At 41.8% G+C, this 17,156-nt stretch overlaps 1 protein-coding gene across 9 annotated transcripts in view; it reads right to left on the reverse strand.

The window, feature by feature from the left end:
* RIN2 (Ras and Rab interactor 2) overlaps positions 1-17,156 on the reverse strand; it is a 218,543-nt gene that overhangs the window by 65,138 nt on the left and 136,249 nt on the right. The window lies entirely within an intron of this gene.

Raw genomic sequence — 17,156 nt, forward strand, 5'->3', positions numbered from 1 at the left:
CAGCTTTTTCTAAAAGAAAAAGAGGAAGAACTTAGGTTTCGGTACTGCCCTAAGAAAAAGGATATGACACCAAATTTGGTTTCTCAACATGAATACAAAGAGGAATAAACAAATCTGGGTAAAACCAGGCTTCCACATTCATTTTGTTAAAGTCAAAACTCAAGAGGAATTCCCTGAATTAAAATGTATATAATCACTGTCTGGCTACAGAAATAGGCCCATTTGTTTTTGTTTTTTAAAATATTTTATTTATTTATTTGAGAGAGAGAGAGAGCACATGTGAGCTGGGGGAGAGGGAGAAGCAGACTCCCTGCTGAGCAGGGAGCCCGGGGTGGGGCTTGGTCCCAAGACCCTGAAATCATGACATGAGCCAAAAGCTTAACTGACGGAGTCACCTGGGTGCTCCAGAAATAAGCATTTTAAAAATACATATATAGTTTGTAATAAATTTCCAGACATTAAGCTTACTACTCATCCTAGTCTTTGCTTTTTATTTATTTTGTTTAATAAAGAAGACTTTTAGGGGAAAGGGAAAAGAGAGGGCTGCATGGGGTGCAGAGTGAGTGAACCATAGGAGGAATGGAGAGGGAGATGTGTCCTCCTCTTGCAGAAGGCTCATGTGGGCTTGCATCCTTTAACCACATACCTGGGAAGAGATCACATCTGTCCCTGAAGGCTGGTTAAATTCTTGAGCCCACCTACTCACTACTCCTCAAACAGAATCCTTTCTGGTGCTAAGTAGGCACTCTATGTGTAGAGCAGCTATTCTCCAAGTATGTCGCTGCCCACTAATTTTTAAAAACATATAGCGATTTTTTTAACATAAATATTATTTATGTCATCATGTACCAGATTTATTATTGTTTTGAAATAAATATTTTCAAAATTTTCTCCATTTTAATTCCTGATACAGCAAGCATCTGTAGCTATAATCCATCATGAACACAAAGCTCTATGAGGTCCTCCATACTTTTTAATAGGATAAAGGAATCCTAGGACCATAAAGTTTGACAATCACTATTGTAGCTAAAGACAAGTGTTGTCTTGTCTCAAGCAGCTTTTATCCCACTCAGGCTCTGGCAGAAACTTCATTTGAGCTTACAGGCTGTTCTAAAATGTTGACCACATCTATTCGTTCATTAATTCAACAAACCTTTACGAGGACCCAATTCATGCTACAAGCACAGAGTAAAGTTAACAGTTTTCATACAGATGACATTCTGGTGGAGCAGAGACCACAGCCTTGAACACGGAGAAGTGCCAGGATAGAACAAGGAAAATAGAACAAGGTGATGCTGTACGAGGCAGCTCGGCTGTCACCACTCTAGGGTAGGTAGATTGGGATGGTGAGGGTGGATCTTTGAGGAAGTGATGGAGCCCTAAATGACAAGGGAGCCATGAAAAGATCAAGAGAAGACCCCTCCATATAAAGAAAGTCCCAGAGGCTGGGGGGGGGGGGGCACTGGCAGGAGAGGCAGGTGGGGACCAGAGGCTCATTGGCATTCTAGATCACAGTATCTATAAATTTGAGTTTTCTACACTAAGAACCATCAAAGGGCTTTAGGAGAGAAAGGCATTTTCTTTATCGTATGTTCCAAAAAGATCATTTTGACAACTGGCTAGAGGTGGTTTGTAAGGGCAAGAGGAGAAGCAGCAAGACCAGTTTGTAGGCAACTGTAGGGATCCAAGCAAGAGTGGTCCAGGTGGCTTGCACCAAGGTGGTAGCAGAAGAATTAGAAAGAAGAGGGGAAATCTGAGAACAATTTAACACAGAAATTTATAGAAGCTGATTGACTTAATGTAGAAGTGGTAGGAAGAGAGGAATCAAACTCAACTCCTACATTTTTTTACTTGATTATCAGATAGGTGGTGGCAGTGCCCTTGACTGACATAGGTAAGGGTTAGGTTTTAGGAAGAAATCAAGTTGGATATTGGGTCAGTTAAGTCTTGACTTTCTTATTGGCCATTAAATAAATTTGGTAAGTGGCTTTTAACATTCAGTATGGAGATATTTATACATGTGGAAGTCACTGGCATATGTGCTGGCATTCCAAAGCCCTGTGACAGGGAGAGATTATCTGAGGAGAAAGTGGAGATGGAGAAAAGGTCCCTGCAAATAGCTCTGCACGATCCCAAAGCTTGGACATCAGAAGAAGGGGGGCCGGCCAAGTCCTCCATGCTTAATGTGTCCCCAAAGTGTGCCTGGGATGCAAGCTGTAGGTGAACATTCTAGAAGCACTGGGGACGTGGAAGAGAAAATGACCAGGAGTTCCCTGTTATACATACCCCACTGGCAAAAATTTAAAAGTCTGACAATATTTGAGAATGTGGGGAAACAAGAATCCAAAATGCTGTTAGAAGAGTGTTATTTGTAGAGCACCCTCTGAAGAGCAATTTGGCAATGTCTTGTAGAGTCAATGACACACAGACCTCCTAGATATGTTCTCTAGAGAAATCTATGCACATGGGTGCAAGGAGACCTTTATAAGAATATTTGCTGCACCATTATTCATAAGGAAACCAAATTACAAGCACTTAGATGTCTATCAATAAAAGAATGAGTAAACTGAAGCATGAAATACTATATAGCAGTTAAAATTAATGTACCAGAGCTAGCAGTATAAACACATATATAAACTAAATGCTCAAAAACTTTTCATAGAAGAAAAAGCACTTGAAAAGGGTTACATCCAGTATATAAAGTTTAAATCTATCCCAAACTATATAATTCAATAGTGTTTATAAATACACACATAGACTACTCCAGTGTGTGATATACGGGCTATAATCTTAGTCCAGCATAGTGGCTACCTCTGGAGGAGAATGGATGAAGATGTTCATAGGTAAAGAGGTTCAACCACCTACATGTGAGATTTTCTTTCTTTTTTTTTTTTTTTTGAGATTTTCTTAAAATGGAATGGCAAAATGATAACATGTGACAGAGCTGATGATGTGTTTAGCACTCTGTGATTTTCTGTATGTTTATTTATAATCAAAATTATTGAGAAAATAAAAAGGGTGGATGTGTATGAAAATGGAAGGGGCTGGAAGGACCGAGAAGGTGGAAGTGAGTGGGACGAGTGAAGGTGTAGTCTGAGTATCTGTGCTGAAGTTCTTCATTCTGTGCTGGGTCACCCTCCCATTCTGGGCCATGGCTATGGTCCTGGGCAGGGGAGCCACACACAGGAGGGTCACCCACAGCCTCAGGCAAAACTAGGAGCAAGCGTTCCCATCCCCAGCAAGGAGACAGGTCTCTAGGCACCATCATCCCTTCATGGCCACCATATTTATTTGAACGTAAAAATAGCCTTCCCCAGGAGAAGCCTTCTCTGGCCAGCCTGCTGATTTTGCTGACACCTTCAGTAGCATCCCAAGACCTCCACATGCCATACTTGCTTCCTTCTGTGTACCTAACCAAACACAAAGAACCTAGCAGTTGTGTTTCTCATTTGGCAGCACAAGGATGGCAAATGATGAACAACACCATTTACCTGAAATATAGAAGGGAAGTTCAGTGATAGAAAGGTGGACGAGGACAGAGGGTGCACCTGGTTGCATGGCTATGAGAGCCTTCCCAACCGGGTGAGGATTTTGTCACCTACTCTCACCCTCTATTCGGCCCTAGCTCACCCATCTGATGGCACAGACTCTCTGAATGATGTCATTATACCCAGCAGGCCCCTCCACCAGCAAAAGTCATCCCTAAACATCTGTTCCTCCCTGAGGTCTGCCCTGGTGTGAATGATTGGATTTAAGATGTTCCCCACGTTGTTCCCAGATACATGTATGTTTGTTTTTAATACATATAGATATTTGATCTCATCTCTTATGCTCTTAATGCTGTTTATCTTTGAGGATAAACAGAGATAATCTGCCACCCACAGAGGGGGGCAGTTTTAAGCTAAGCTTTCCCATGTTAAAGACAACAGCAGCTTCAATGTTAAGTACTTTATCAAAGTTGGTGTTGCAATAGAAATTTCTCCAAATCTGCCTAGACCCCACCTCATCCCTGTGCCTGTCCAGAATTCCTGCAAGACAGGGGGCTGCTTAAGCACCTGCCAAGCAAGTACTGCTCTTCACAACCCTATTTTTCTGCCTAGGACATGTGTGGACACTTGGGAAGATAGCCACAGAGCCAACTGGCTCTTATTCTGTGCAATCAGAGTAAGACAGGACACCAGGTTCCAAGGCACCAAATTAGTGAGACAGTGGTTCTATCAAAAACACAGTATTTGTATCATTTCCAGAAAACTACAAGTCATGAGGAAGTCCCCAAATCATGACAGACACCGACAAGCACTAGGCATCACGGAGTCCACGCTGATAAAGCCAGGGCATTGTCTGTACTTCTTTATCTCCCACAGGGAAGCAGAGGTGGCATGCTCACATCCCCACACAGGCACAGAGAGGGCTGCTGTGTACACCAGGAGAGAGGAAGGCAAGCCAGGAGTTGGGTATCTGGATCTCTTCCCTCATTCTACTCAGAAACCTCTGTCCTTCCATCTCCCTCACAGATGAGCATTGGTACATAAGAAAGCACAGGAAGCCTGAATGGTTCATATGGGTGATTTTCATGCTAACTGGCATCCAGGCCAACTGGCAGGAGAAGGGATCAGGAAGGCCCAGGAAGGCCCAGGAAGGCCCAGGTTCTTTTCCTCTGTGATCTGAGATCACACCCAGGGCTCTGCCTGGGCAAGGCTGGGTCTGCAGTGTCCCGGGCGAGAGTGGGAGTCTACACTAATTTGTACCACTTTGTAATCATTCTGGTAATCTCCCCGTAGGAGGGAACCTCCTTTGAGGGGCCACACTGCAAGCAGCAGCTTTGTACAATTTCAAGGATGTCTAGTTGCAGCAAATGCCTGGTTATTTGGCAGCATGGACCAGTGGTGAGTGCAACAACTTTGGGCTGCCTTCAAATCCCATTCTGACACCCTGTTGGTTGGGTCCTGGACGTATCTGGGCACACACCTTAGATCCCTGATGCTAAAGGCTTATACTACTAGGGGGAAGCACTGTTTTGTTTTGTTTTTTAAAGATTTTATTTATTTACTCATGAGACACCCAGAGAGAGAGAGAGAGAGAGAGGCAGAGACACAGGCAGAGGGAGAAGCAGGCTTCAGGCTGGGACTCGATCCCAGGATTCACACACTCTGGGCCAAAGGCAGGCGCTAAAACGCTGAGCCACCCAGGCATCCCGGGGGAAGCACTGTTGGAGGGTTAAAAAGGATGGTGAGATGAAAACACACTGTGACAAGCACCTAAATGCTTCACAGTTCTTGTCCTATTTAAATTCTGTTTTATTAACTGTGAGCACTGCCATGAAGCAGAGTGATACTAGGAGATACTTCAAATAGACACAGGCATCTCCTAGCCTGGAAAGAGGCTATTTCATTACTGGGGCAGACCTGACCTACAAAAGGCCAGTGTTTGTGGAGTCTCTAATCTCAACATCTGCCCACTAGATGCCTCTTTTCCCTGACTGGGGACAGAAGTCTTGATGCCACCATTCCTGCTCGCACAGGAGGCTGGAGGGAGGGAAAGGGGAGGGACTCCAAATCTTGTGTTCTTTCTTTTAGGGTTAGATAAAGGAGAAAAATTCCCTTGAAGGCCAAGCTGAATTAAAAGGAGAAAGTGTTTACCGAGCAAGTTCTGATACAGCCTTCTTCAAATAGCAAGTCGAACTAGGAATGTTATCATGGTGTGAAAAGGGATGTGCTGCAGATATGGCAAAGACTTGAAACCTAGGGTATAGGAAAAGTCAAGTGTTTAGCTCTCAGCTATGGAATTTCTAGTCCTCCAGTGCATCAACTTGGCCTTGGGGTGTGATGAACCTTTACAGTCCCATCAACCCTGTGGGATTAGACCTACCTCCAGGTCATGAAAAACCACATTACCCAAATAATCCCTTTCCTGTCTGTTTCTGTTGAGGTGGGGGAGCATCATGGTCTGGTGGGCACATCCCATGTTGGGGCTCCTCTAAAGTAGTCTGTACACTAATGGGCTCCTTATTGACCTTCGAACCTTCAGATGATCTCTGCCCCCAGGAACTGTCGCCACAAAAACAAACAAACAAAATAATGAAGGCTCCTTCCTTCCACTTGCAGAAGACTGTCTAGAAAATGATGGTAGAGCATCTCAAAACCCTGTTATTTTTTTGCTTTCTAAATTTTGTGTGTCACATCCCCCAAGAGTGTTTGCATTTATATTTTTGAAATTTAGCTGTAATTGTAAACATAATATATGAATACATTCTCATTGAAAAACACAAATTGTAGTTAAAGCTAATCTCCCTTGACTATTACCCATAATCCTTTTCACCTACCCAGAGGTAACCACTATTAGCAGTTTTGTGTACTCCATTCTTGAATGGTATCATTCTGTGCTTTTTCTACCCAGTGGAATTGTACTGATGAATTGTCCTGTAGTTCCCTGATTTCACTCAGTGAAATGTGGGATTTATCCACATTGATATGTGAAGCCCTAGCTCATTCTTTTTTTTTTGCATTAAAAAATTTATTTATATTAAATTAATTAACATATAGTATATTATTAGTTTCAGAGGTTGGGTTCAGTGATTGATCAGTTGCATAATAACAGCCAGTGCTCATTACACGTGCCCTCCTTAATGTCCATCTCCCAGTTATCCCATCCCCCCACCCAACTCCTCTCCAGCAACTTTCAGTTTGTTTCCTAGAGTTTAGAGTCTCTTACAGTTTTTCTCCTTCTCTGATTTCATTGTTTTATTTTTTCCTCACTTCCCCTATACTCCTGTTTTGTTTCTTAAATTCCACATATAAGCGAAATCATATAATTATCTTTCTCTGATTTATTTTGCTTGACAAAATACCCTCTAGTTCCATCCATGTCATTGCAAATGACAAGATTTCATTTTTTTGATGGCCGAATAGTATTCCCATAGTTCAATTGCTCTGTTGTAGGGTAGCTCTATTTTCAACTTTTTGAGGAATCTCCCTACTGTTTTCCAGAATGGCTGCACCAGTTTGCATTCCTACCAACAGTGTAAGAGGGCTCCCCTTTCTCTGCATCCTCGCCAACATCTATTGTTTCCTGAGTTGTTCTTTTAGCCATTCTGCCTAGTTCATTCATTTTAAGTGAGAATGGTTTTCCACCTTAGGGGCATACCACATGGGGATATAATAAGGATATACCATGTAGCCATTCTATCTTGACATTTAGGTCATTTCCAGTGTTTTGCTGTCACAAGCAGACTGTGTTAAACATCTTTGTGTACTGTGTGGGGAACCTCACAGAAAACGCTGGGCTCCATTCATGTAAGAGGTTATGAGGTGGCGCCACATTGTTCTCCAGGTGGCTGTGCCAGACTATTCTGCTCCATTATCTTTGGAAGTGTTTCTTTCATTTATCAGTGTTTAATTTTATCAACTTTTAAGCTTGGCCAATCTGATGAGTATAAGTGGCTTCTTATTGTTTTAATGTGGTTTGCTCGGATTCTATTTTTGTTGTTCATTTGTAATTGTTCCTCATTTATCTGTTGCCCATCTTGGAGTTTCTTGGCTTTTCTCTTTATTTAAAAGATTTTCTTTCATACTTCTTTTTGTTTTTTAATCTCCTTAAGTTTTTAATGTTAGTAGAATCAAAATTTTTTCATTTTGGCTCTTGTTTACTGACTCTTGTCTAGGAAGACATTTCTTTTCTTTTTTTTTTTTTTTTAAGATTTATTCATTTATTTTAGAGAGAGAGTGAGTAAGCAGGGGAGGGGTAGAGGGAGAGGGAGAGAGAGAATCCCAAGCAGTTTTTACACTGAGTATGGAGCCTGATGTGGGTGGGGCTTAATCCCAGGTCACCGAGATCATGACCCAAGCTGAAATCAAGAGTTGGAAGTTGGGGATCCCTGGGTGGCTCAGCGGTTTGGTGCCTGCCTTTGGCCTAGGGCACGATCCTGGGGTCCCGGGATTGAGTCCCATGTCGGGCTCCTGGCATGGAGCCTGCTTCTCCTTCCTCCTGTGTCTCTGCCTCTCTCTCTCTCTCTCTCTCTCTCTCGGTCTATCATAAATAAATAAATCTTAAAAAAAAAAAAAAGAGTTGGAAGTTTAACTAACTAAGCCACTCAGGCGCCCCTAGGAAGACATTTCTTATCTTGAAGTTATAAATAATTTCCCCTCTTTTCTGCTGAGACGGACATGTAGTTTTGCCCATTTACATATAATATATTATTATAAGTAGGCTTTTTTATTTATCTGGAGCATAATTTTTTGTATGGTATGAAGTCAGGACAAGGAGGGGAGGGATAACTCTAATATGGCCCATGCTAGTTCTCCAAACCCCTAAACCTTGGACTCTGGGATGGCTATATCTGCCTCAAGGTGCCTTCTACAGGCTAAGGAATGTGCCAGAGGGCTGTCACCTTCAAACATGCCCAAAGGTTAGGGATGACCTGTGAGGCAGAAGACAGAATTCTGCCCTTGATTTCTTTATTCCAAATGGAGAGCAAATGAACTCAACAGCATTTTTGCAATAATTCATCTTAGCCTTGCTGATTCAAAACATCCCCTGATCATAGACAGAACCTTCCTATTTACTAAAAAACAACATTCACTATCTTTTTATTCCTCTATCTTTTTATTCTACTTTGGAGTTAAGAGAAAAAAATACCTCCACATACTTACATACAGAAAAAGGTGATAAGCAACACACCCCCATACTATCCTCTGAGTAAAGTGAAACAAATGGTTTGATGTTAATAACCTTTTGTTTTTAGCTCAAAGTAAAAAAAGAGCAGTGTTAAAAATAGAAATACGAGGCTCCAAATGGAGTCACTTGTGCAAAGCCCCATGTCGCAAACCAGGACTTAATGCCTAACCTAACTGCAGCTCCAAACTCTCCCAGGAGTGGTATTTTAAACCAGTCTGCAATTTCCTAATCAACAGTGGTAATGTAAACTGAAGGACAGACCCAAGCCCTTCCCCAAGAGGAAGGTGACCCAGCCTGAAACAAATCTTTCTTTTCTTTATCATGTCCTTGTCCCTACTCCCTTCTGCCTCTGCAGGTCTCCCATGTTGTACTGCTCCTTGGAGCTCCTTTCTACTTGCTGGTCAAGATGCTGGCCCATTCAGAAACTGTTGGCCAATTAGACTTTCAAGTTTACTCAGTTGAATTGTGCTTCCTAAATAGCAGTACTTACAGGAAACAAACACAAGTGAACAAATCTAATATTTAAAAGCAGAATTTGGCTAAATGACTGGCTTGGAATTCCTTTGACTCTGCAGCTTCAAGCAATGTGTCCTTGAATAAATCATTTGACTCTTTAAATTCCCTCATCTGTAAATTGAGGATATGTTGAGACCTGCCTCTTGAGGCAGTTTAAGAGTCCATGGAGGTGATGCAAGCAAAGTCCACAGCAGATGCACATTTATTTTTTTTATTTTTATTTTTTAATTTATTTATGATAGTTACACAGAAAGAGAGAGAGAGAGAGAGAGAGGGAGGCAGAGACACAGGCAGAGGGAGAAGCAGGCTCCATGCACCGGGAGCCCGATGTGGGATTCGATCCCAGGTCTCCAGGATCGTGCCCTGGGCCAAAGGCAGGCGCTAAACCACTGCGCCACCCAGGGATCCCCCCAGATACACATTATAAAAATGTTGTTGGTGGGGAGCAGGCTTACCAGGTTACACTGCTCACCATAACAAAAAATCAGAGGGTACTGGAAGTACAGAGTGGGATTAAGGTAGCAGGATGTGTTGGCTGATTGTATCTGTTGGGGAACACAGCTCCTTGTACAATGCTCATGAAAGAGATGTCCACATGCTATGCCCCTAGGGGCACTTCAATTCCATGGGGTTTCTTGGGGCCTAACAAGCATGAGTGTTCTTAAAGTGGATAGAAACAATTGAAATTAGGAGATTTCCAAGAAATTCAAGACCTGGTATCCTTTGTGTGCATTGGTATCTTCTGGGTATACTTCAAGATGTTGAAGGATCAGGTTTTCATAGCTTTTAGCCTCTCGGACCTTCTTAGATTTGAAAACCCCTACCAATATCAGGCAGCACTGTGGCCTCTCCTGAGACCAATGCTTCCACCAGAGGGGGAACCTTAATGCTTCTCAAGAGTGGGAGAAGGGAACCTGGCCTTACACAGCCAGCCCCAACGCCCTTGCCAAAGCATGGCTTTCAGATAGCCAGAACCTGCTCTGTCTGGCGCACAGAGACCAAAAAGGACCCAGAGTCAGTCCTTGACTAATGACAGATAGGTGCTGAGGTATAAATGCCCCAGCTACTTCTCCTCTGATGGAGACAATTGAGAGGTGAGACTTATACTGTCCCCAAGCTCCCTTTAAGATGGAGCCAAAGTTTTCTTTGAGGGACTTTGCTTGAAATGGACTCTTGTCTGACCTCTTTGCTGCCCCACTCCACTTTGAGTTTCTCTTGGGAGCATTTCCTGATAAGCCACTTTGATACAAATCTTTAGCTCTGCACCTATTTCTGAGGAATCAGACTTAAGATAGCCCCCAATCTTCACTCTTGGCCTCTTTCACCATTTGAAGTGGATATTCCTGCCTGTGGGTTATTTCTAGAGCCAGAGGCTCTCTCAGATGCTCCCACCTAGATGTTACTTCCAGAATAAGAACCACATCTTTTTGCTCTCTGTTGTATCTTTGGGGCTCAGGCCAGTCCCTGGCACACATGAGTTGTTGAATGAATGAGTGCTCTTCCCCCTCTGCCTTCCTCTTGATAACTTCCCTGTTCATTTTCCTCCTAGACCAGGGCTAAATCAGGACACGGAGTGGGTGGAGCTCTAGCCAGTCCATGAGAAGCTCAGCTGGACCTGGTGGGGAAGTGACTGACATGGTAATAGCCATTAAAAGGCACTGCCCAAGCTTTTTCAACCATTCACCATCAACAACCATCTATGTGGCTTCAATTTGGAATGCACTCTTTTCTGATCCACTGTTAAGTTCTCATGGAGCAGAAGCCATTGGCTTTAAAACATGATCCCTCTAATGACTAAGTTGTAAACTGCTTCTACTGGCATCTAAGAGAAGCCCAAATTGGCTCTACATCACCAGATATTCAACACCAAGTACACAGAGTCTGTGAGAGCCTGGGAGGACCGTGCTGGTATAGGTGCTGCTCATTCTGTGCAACTTCTAGAGGCTGAGCTCAGAGTTTTTTGAGTTTTGTTTTTCACCATATTTGAAATGATTCTGCAAACACTGATGTAACTTTAAATTTAGTGTATCTGTGGTGGAGGGAGGGAGGGAGTTTTTTAAAGAGACACAGTGTCGGTAGTTCAATATATGAAACATGGAAGCAACTTGTGTGGCCACATCTTGACCAGTCATTCTGCTGAGGTCCTAATTTACTTGGTCAGTTGACTGAGACCAGTATTGTGTTAAATTCTTCAAGGACTCAGAAGTTACAGATTATCACCATCCTACTGCTTGTGGTTTTGAGTTTTAACGTTAAGTAATAAGCTAAATGGCAGAAGGGCCACAAAGGACAGAGTTCTCAGAGTCAGCACTGATGTCTGCTACAGTCCTGGTTAGTTTCAGCATTTGTATTTTAAATCCGGTTTTGCATTTGATTCTTTATATTTTTACAAAATATTTATAGAGTATGTAGTAAGCATTAGGTTCTGCAAGGGGGAAGAAAAACAAAGACATAGTATGCTGTATCAAATTGAAGGTACTGTTAATTATAAGGCACACTCTTATTTTATATGTCATCAAGAAAAAAAAGAGCTGCCAATTATAATTATGACACACCACTGACTGTAGCATACACATGTTTTCAGAGATGATACATTTAGAAATCAGTGACTCTTGGAACTCAAATGTGCTGATCTATGTCTTCATGGAGCTCAAGTTGGAGAAGCCTGAGGTTTTTAGTGGCTTGTTTGGCTGTCTTATCAGTGACAAACCTGCTGTGTGGGGGATTAGCATCTTGGAGTTTACAAAATGGGGGCTGGTGAGATGACCAGCAGGCACTCAGGCCTTCTGGGCTCCTTCTGGCATCCTGTCCAGGTGATAGGGCTCTCATGAAAGGCATTCTACCTTGACCATGGCTGGAAGCCTGGCAAGAGCAGATTTCTGCATCTTGAACAGGTCCTTCTGCCCCCTGGTCGCTGAGAAACATAAAGGTCGAAGCCCATTGCCATGGAAATATGCACTAAAATCTGAATGTGGTGCCCTTTTGGCCTTCAAGCATTCAGAGGACCTCCAAGGCCAACAGAGCTTTGGGTGGATTTACCACTGAGATCAACCTTGTCCATCCATACATCAGTTCAGCCACAAAGGGTTTGTTCCTACAGTTAACAAAACTATGCAAAACTCAATATAAAAAAGTTCTCTTTCAAAGTCATAGTTAGGCATAGTTAAGAAACCTACCTAAGGATCACTTGGAACGTCATTTTGTTTCACTCTTTTCTTTTGATTAAAGCCCAAACTCTGGACAGTCAGATGCGGAACACGTGGAAGATTGTTAAGTTGCAAATGATATTTTTTTGGCAGAAAACATAAAAAAAGGTTTTAATTTTATTGCCCTGGACATCTTTAGCCATTTTTGTATTAGGCTGAGCCAAATGAAATTGCAATTGTTTGAAGGCCAAAAAACTGTTGAATATTAGCAGTATCAAGCTTACATCTAACCTTGCAAAGTTAGACACACAGAGCTGGCTAACAGTGGATGTAACAGCTGGTTCAACACGGGATTCTTTTGTCCAATGACTATTTATCAGTCTCTGCCATTTGGAATTAGCTTTAACATCCTGTTGATTTTTTCTTTAATGATTTAAATCAATCTTTGACACACAGTCACTAAGTATTTGTATGAGAATTACAGTTTTGACTTTTGGAAATTATCTCTGAAGTTGAGGGCCATTCTAAGACATTGGCCAATTGTGGATCCCAGGCTTTCTGTGTGCATGAGGGAGGAAGTGTTCCTTAACCTCTCTGGAATTCAGCTTCCTCAAGCATTAAATAGATGTAGTATATATATGCAGTGGAATATTACTCAATCGTTATAAAGAACAATATCTTGCCACTTACAATGATGTGGATGGACTAGAGCGTATACTGCTAAGTGAAAAAAGTCAGAGAAAGACAAATACCATCTGATTTTACTCATGTGTAATTTAAGGAACAAATGAGCAAAGGAGAAAAAAGAGAGAGAAAGAAGCAAACCAAGAAACAGACTCTTAACTATTGATAGAGAACAAACTGAGGGTTACTAGAGGGAAGGTGGGCAGGGGGATGGGCTAGATGGGTGATAGGGTTTAAGGAGTGACATATCATGATGAGCACTAGATGTCATATGGAAGTGTTGAATCACTAAATCCTACACCTGAAACTAATATTACACTGTATGTTAACTAGCTGGAATTTAAATAAAAACTAATGAAGAGATCAATGAATTTTTAATGCCTCTTCTGACTCAAATTCTTGTTGATCACCAGCCATCGTTCTGTGCATTTCAGGGTGCAGTGGCATGAATGTTGTCACATTCACTTCCCTTTTATCACCTCTAGCTTCCTACTGAGCTTCACTGGGCTTTCTACAAGCAGTGGAGGAGAAATAATGACTCACCCTTTCTGGAAGACAATCTGAATGTATACATCATCAATTTATGTATGAAAACTGTTGGATTCAGCATTTCTAATTCTAGGAATTGATTCAAAGAAATAATCAGACATATAGTAAAGGATGTTCGAGGCAGTATCATTCATAATAGTGAACAAGGACTAAATATCTAACAACAGTGGACTGGTTAAAGTGTGGTATAGCAATATATTAGAATACTGCATAGTTATTGAAATAGCGATTCTGTTGCTCTTAAATATAGAAAACAAACTGATGGTGGTCAGGGGGAGGTGGGTGGACAGGTGGGTGGGATAGGTGAAGAGGGTTAAGAGGTATAAACGTCCTGTTATAAAATAAAAAGGTACTGAAGATAAAAGCACAGCATAGGAAATATGGTCAATAATATTGTAATAATGTGATATAAGGGTAGATGATAACTACACTTATCGTGGTGAGCACTGAGTACTATATAGAATTGCTGAATTACCATGTTGTACATCTAAAACATAACATTATATGTCAACTCTATCTCAAAAATAAATTTTAAAATGGTGATTCTGTTATATATTTATTGATATGTATAATACATGTCAGTATATCAATATAGTGATAAATTATTAAGTGGAAGAAAAGATGCAAAACAGCATGTATTCTCTGAGCCCATTTATGTAATATATTTATCTATGGATTTGTGTAATATAACAGAGCAAGATTCCAGATGCCTTAGCACATAAACACAGGGCTCATTTCCAGATGGAGCAATTAGTGGTGGTAATCTTGTCTTCCTTCTTTATATTTTTCAGTTTTTCTGCAATAAGCATATTTTTCTTCCCTTAGGAAAAATAGCTATCTTCATTTCAGGAAAAATAGAAGTAAAAGAGTAATTCAATGGGTGGGATTCATATGTAGAGACTGGAGTTAACCGCACAGTAATTAGACAAATTTTCTTGAGAGCATGTGGGCCCTGTGATCTACTACTCTGCTGACAGGTACTTAGATTTGCCAAACCTAGAGCCAGTGATACATCAGCTGGTTGGTGTAGGCCTTAATAAAACAAAGGAAATAAGATATCCTGCCAATGGCCATGGCTGAGGTACAGAATTACATTCCTCATTTCCTGAGGCCAGGGCCTTACCAAGAAGAGTGGCACCACACCTACACAGTGTAGGTGGATTCAAACTTTTTTGATGAATCCTCTCAGCTGCCTGCCAGGGTTGACCTCAATATGGAATAGAAGGCCCTCCTCATTCCAAAACATCAGTTTATATATAGGGAAGTGTTCTCTCTCTCTCTCTCTCTCTTTTTTTTTTTTCTAGTTACAAAAAAAGGGAGTAAGCTCTGAGCTATAATTTCCGGTGCCCCACTGTTGCTATTCAACCCATTCCAAGTGCTTACCAAGGTCAAATGCCAAGAGAGTCCAGGGATATGTTCAAATTAGCACTTCCCCAAGAGTTTTTTGCCCAATGCCATCAGTGTAAGATGTGAGCAGGTGGGATTTCCAAATTGGATGCCTGGAAGCATCCAATGAAATCAGGTTAAACATTCACTTGAACAAAGTCATGGTGGGCTCCTAGGAACCTTTAAGATGCTGCTGTGCAGAGTGGGCCACCAGGAAAACAACGGGGCGTGCAGGATTCCACAGGCCTACTGCCCTACTACTCTTTGCTGATGACTATTTCAGTGAAGCAATGTTCTGCAGAAACTCTTAAAGAAATGCTGACTTATCAGGATGCTGACATGGCCTCTGGAGACAATAACTGCTGTATGCAGAATCTTGGTTTTAATTGCAATAAAAACAAAACCATGAAAAAGCCACTAGGAATGCATGGAGTAAAGATTCAAAGGGGAGAGAACTGAAGAGGAAGCATGAATTTGTGACTTGCAACATTAAAGTGAAAATTTTGAAATAGAACCTTAAAAACTTATTTTCTGTAAATTGAGTATGATAATGTACTCTGAGCACATATATTTAGTTTAGGGAAGGAAGAAGGTGGAGGGATTATGAAAAGGGAATTTGGACTTTTAGAAAATGTGAAGGCCGGTCATTTTGGTCTTGTGAAGATGATTAATAACTCTGAGGCAATGAATCACTGAGGCTTTGAAACTTGTTAAAATGCCAAAGTTCTGTTTGTTCCTCATCTGGAACTGGAGCTTTGATGCATAGGTCCGTGGAGGCAGCCTGGACTCAGGATTTCAGATAGGATATGCTAGCAGGTATGGTTAGTGCCCTGCCCATAACCCTGGGAGGCCACTGCTCCGGTAGCCTGTGATGGCTTTCCTCTGCAAATACCTAGAAGACTCTCCTCAAGGCCTGTGGATACTCTGGTCAGAGGAACTCAGAGCAGGGTGACATCTGGTTCATACATACCCCAGCCTCTTCCCCCTGGAGGGACTACACTGATACTACACAGTTTTCTAAGACCAAGCCCCAGAGGCTGCCTTCCCTTCTCTGTCACACTCTTCTACCTGAGTCCCTGTGATCACCTCCAAAATAGTCTACTGGTATTCACATACTGTCTCTGAATCTGCTACTGGAAAACCCAACCAATGCTTTTCTTTTTGCTATAAATTCACAGCACAACCTCTTAGGCTATTTCTTCCACGTTAGACATCCAGGTGCTTTCACCAGCCCTCAGGGCCTTTACCTCTCCCTAGTATTCCCACATAATGGGTATATGGGGGTGCAGATGATTTCAAGGCTGTTTTGGTTTAGTTTGTGTGACCAGATTTGGACACAGTGTTTCAATGCTAACCTGGTCTCATCTCCTCTAACACACACATACACACACACACACACACACACACACACACACGGATAAAGAGGTTTGCAACTCTCTTATCACCATTACAAATAAAACTAACAGAAAATATCCACCAGACCAGTATTTCTCAAAGTGGAACATGCACATGCATCACCTGGAGAGTTCATTAAAATGCAGGTTCTGACTCCTGGGTCTGGGGTAGGGCCTGGGATTCCACATTTCTAACAAACTCCTTGGCCTGATTGAAAGCCTATACAAGGAACAAGGTTCTAATGGGAGCCCAGAGGATAAAACCAGTGCTTTTGATGTCAGCATATTCGGCATCTTGTCCAACTGGCCACATAAGGGATGCCTAACATATACTGGTGAAATCAATTCTTGCAATTGTTATATTAATAATTCAGTCCACTAATTTAATTGAGCTGCCTAGCTACAGATAAAACAACAGCAGCTGTTCGGTGCAAATTTGCAAAGATAAATCTTCCTGATGGTGGGAAAGTACACATTGGGACACTGATGATGTCAACACACAGCATGGGTAGATAGGTAAATCAGAAAAGTGAGTCACTGTCCATGAACAGACACTTCTCCAAAGAAGACATACGAATAGCTAACAGACACTGAAAAAATGCTGAACATCACTAGGCCTCAGGGAAATACAAATCAAAACCACAATGAGATACCACCTCACACCGGTTAGAATGCCTAAAATTAACAACTCAGGAAACAACAAATAATGACGAAGATTCGGAGAAAGGGAACCCTCTTACACTGTTGGTGGGAATGCAAACTGTTGCAGCCACTCTGGAAAACTGTGTGGAGGTTCCTCAAAAAGTTG

This window comes from Canis lupus, chromosome 26 (genome assembly GCF_048164855.1).
Source record: "Canis lupus baileyi chromosome 26, mCanLup2.hap1, whole genome shotgun sequence".
NCBI classification, from domain to species: Eukaryota; Metazoa; Chordata; class Mammalia; order Carnivora; family Canidae; genus Canis; species Canis lupus.